Below are 4,150 nucleotides of genomic sequence, written 5' to 3'. Positions count from 1 at the left end.
TTCTATTCTATTCTATTCTATTCTATTCTATTCTATTCATTTTCTCCTTTGAAGCTTCATAGCAACTGTGTGATATTCTGATCTTTTAATTTCTTCTCCCTCCTAATCAAGCCTGGGACACTCTGTGTGGTGTAAATAGTTATTGTGTTTTTGCTGTTAATCAAAAGGTGGAAGGTTCAATGGCATCCAGAAACACCTCAGAAGAAGGGCCCGGAAATAGACTTTTAAAAATGAGTCCCTGAAAATGCTATGGAGCTCAGTTCTATGCTGATGTACACAGGCTTCCCACAGAGTTGTAATCTACTCAATGGCAGCCAGTTATTAAATAAGGAATGGGAAGGTCTCCAAAGTTCCTCCTTTTTTAAATCTAATGCACTCTTTCACTTCAAAAAGATCAGTCAGAGGGATATGAAATGCACGAATAAAAAGAATAATTTCACTCGAGCCCATAATAGTGTTACCAAAGGTTAGAATGAAACGTCAATATCGACGGCTGGAGGATGGTCTTCCTACTACCTCTTACCACCATGCTCTAGGATTAAGTGATGGCAAAGCTTTTCTACAACTGCCACTGGCTTTGCCAATTCATTCACTCATTCATTCATTCAAGCTGCTTCAAAAAAAACATGCCCAAGCCCCTCTAATTCTCACAAGGCCAGAGAGTGAGTCAGAGGGAAGTTTCCTGTAGAAGAAGGCTTGCTTTTCACAAATCGGAAATTCTGTCATATATATTCTTATCTTTCTAAATAACTGGCAAGGGGCTCATCAGAATGAGCTATGGCACAAATCCACCTGAGCTGGCCCCATTTCATGGTGATGACACTTCAGATCAGAATTGTAAAATAGTTTAGAGAATCTTGGAATATAAAACATGGCACAGGAAACTAAAGAAGATGTAATCTTATTTATAGAAAGGTGGTTGAGAGGGGAGGGGACAAAAGAATAGAGTGACTTGGGATTCTCGTGAATCATTTTCAAGTACTGACAAAGTGAAAACATCCTCGTGGAATTCACTGCATCAGACACAAAATTCTACCTAGCAAATATGTAATGAGTTGATAAAAAATAACCAAAAAAGACCTCACAAAAGGTCTTGAACTCTTGGAAAGATCTAATACAGTGAATACAGAAAATCAAAACCATGTTTTCTATCTGACTCAAAATAAAGGTGCACTTAAACTTGTAAAAGACAACATTTTTATTTGAATGATATGACCAAACTGTCACAGCAGTGCTACCTGCTATAAAGAAAGCCCAAGAATTATTACCTTTATTAGACCAGTGACACTGAGCTTTAGCCATACATTTCTAACTTCTGTCCCTCTACAGAGACAATTTTCTTTTCTTAAATAAACTGTCATGCTAGTGTTAATATATTGTTGGTTCTCTCATGCTCGGAGAATACTGCTGATATAAAACATGTATATGTTAGATTGGTAATAGTATCTTTAGTGTAGCTGACTAGAACAAATGTGTTTCCCTCATGGCTGTGCTAATGTGATAAAGGAAAATTGGCTGTTCATCAGCTTTTGGCTGAGTAAAGACAGTAGAGATGGAACCACATTCTTTTTTATGCATTAATACCACCGAGAACTTTTCACTAGTTATATTTCATGTGCCTGCATGTTGCGCAAAGATGTTGTAAAACATGAGATAATGCTACAAATAACAAAGTAGAAAAGCCTGTATCTTTTATAATGATAACAGTCAAACATCAAATGACAGTAACAGGCTGTAAAAAATGGGATGTAAAAAAAATTGCAGCTCTACTACCCAGCAGAGAAGTTTATATCCAGGTCCATGAGGAGTTGGTGTGTGGTACTATGCTTGTCAAATGCTTTGTTTTAAAATTAAATAAAATGCAACATAAGGCTTGTGGACTTAAGAAAGAACTTAGCTAAAATGAAAACGAGTTGATTAAAAAAAACCCTACACCAATAACTTTTTAAATTATTGATATTACCAAGTAATTATGATGTTAAGTTCCACATTTGGGTTTACTGTTGTTTGTTGTTTTACTTTTTTAAATAAACAAACTCATGGGCGTGTGTGTGGGGGTGTGTGTGTATTATTGAAAAGTGTTGACCATTCACATGTTGGTTTCAAGATATTTGAAAGAAGATACCCTACTTATTGAAAGTACTTTGAATAGCAATAGCATTGTCTTGTTTATTATGTTGTTAAACTTTGCTACTGCAGCTAGGGTGAGATGATACCTCATGGTTGTTTTGATTCACGTCTCTCTCTCTGACTGCCAGGGATTTTGTACATTTCCACATGTGTTTGTTACCTTCTTAATGAACTCCTTTGTGAGGAGTCCTCTCCTATATTTTGTCTGTTTTGTGATTGGGTTTTCTGCTTTCTTCTTGTAGAGGCTCTGTACTATTTTATAAATATTAGTTATGAGTTCCTTGTCTGAAATGATGTCAAATATTGTTTTTTTTTTCCCGCACCCCAGGCTGTGAATTTTTTCTTACCATACTTGGGAAAGGTTTTGATTTTATCTGCTCTTTGTTAATGGAAGGTCCCATTCATCGATCTTATCCTTCTTGATTGCGCATTTTTTTCTCCCATGCCTTTCATTGTCCAACTCGCAGATTCATATGAAGTCATTGAAGTCATTGAAAACACTATGGCTTGTTCCATATTCTTAACAGCTTAGGTGCTATGAGTCCTTAAGATTTTTGTAAATACTCATTAAATTTTTTGGATGATGAAAAGCATGACCGAAGAATTGATGTCTTTGTTGTGGTACTGAAGAAGAGTATTAAATATCTCCTGAATTTCCAGAAAAATACACAAGTCTGTCTTGGAGGAAGCACAACCAGGGTGTTCTTTAGAGGCAAGGGTGGTGACACTTTGTCTCCATACTTTGGCATGTTGTCAGGATGAGGCAGTAGTTGGAAGAAGACATCAGCCTGGGAAAGTTCAAATTCAGAGAAAGAGAGAATGGCTTGATAGGGACTAGAACAAAGGCTCGAGCATATCAGTGATGATGATGATGACAAGAGTTAGGGCAAGCTTTAGATCTGTTATTCACAAAGATTCTCTGAGTCACAGTCAACTTGATGGCACCTAAAAAACAAAACAACACAAAACAACAAAAAACAACCAAAACCCACAACAAAACAAAACCAAATAGCAGTCATTATCCCTGTGAAGACCCTAGAAGATAGCTGTCTGTTTCAGTGGTTTAATGCTGTTAAACAGAAATACCAGAAGTAGGAAGGTTTAAATAGCAAAATTTGTAAACAACCAATTGAAAAATGGGCACAGGGGATGAACAGACACTTCCACCAGATGGCCAACAAGCACATGAAATGTTCAAAATCCCTAGCTCTAAGAGAGATGCACATTAAAACAACTCTGAGATATCATCTCACCCCAGTCAGAATAGCAAAATTTAACAGAACAGCAAGCAACAAATGCTGATGATGTTGTGGAGAAACTGAAACCCTTATTCACTTTTGGGAGTGTAAAATGGTGTAATCACTATGGAAGGCAGTATGGTGCTTTCTCAAAAATTTGGAAATAGAAATACAACTTGACCCAGCAATTCCACTACTGGGAATATACCCCAAAGAAACCATAGCTGCTACCCAAACAGATATATGCACAGCCATGTTTATTGCGACTTTGTTCACAATAGCAAAAAGTCGGAAACAACCTAAGTGGCCGTCAACAAATGAATGAATTAGAGAAGCTGTAGTATAGTCACACAATGGAATACTACACTGCATTGAAAAACAAGGAACTCATGCAATATTATACAAAATGGGTGACCCTGGATGACATTATGCTGAGTGAAATAGCTCAGTCACAAAAGGACAAATACTGCATAGTGCCACTGTTGTAAAATGGGACAGACATTGGGATTAGGAAGAACCTAAGAAAAGAGGGGATAAATAATGTATATTGCATTGAAACAGATGAGGGAGAGAATTGTTTTAGAGGGATATATGATTAGGTATTATTGTTATGACAGGAGTGCGGAACAAAGGCTGCATAGTGGCCACAGTAGACTTGGGGAGATGGATTGCATAACAATGAAAGAATCTTTTTTAAAGAGAAGAGTGAATTGGGGTGGGGATGTTAGACAGGAGAAAAGTGCAACAATGAATGAATGGAAATCCAAAGTCTCTGTAAATTT

General features: G+C 36.9%; 1 protein-coding gene across 1 annotated transcript in view; it reads left to right on the top strand.

Moving 5' to 3' along the window:
• The window catches only part of USH2A (Usher syndrome 2A (autosomal recessive, mild)), a 1,454,174-nt gene that overhangs the window by 98,959 nt on the left and 1,351,065 nt on the right, over positions 1-4,150 (top strand). The window lies entirely within an intron of this gene.

Source organism: Elephantulus edwardii, unplaced genomic scaffold, assembly GCF_000299155.1.
Source record: "Elephantulus edwardii isolate Elephantulus edwardi_28Jun2011 unplaced genomic scaffold, EleEdw1.0 scaffold00090, whole genome shotgun sequence".
NCBI classification, from domain to species: Eukaryota; Metazoa; Chordata; class Mammalia; order Macroscelidea; family Macroscelididae; genus Elephantulus; species Elephantulus edwardii.
Note: the sequence above shows the minus strand (reverse complement) of the source record. Positions and strands in the feature narration are given on the sequence as shown.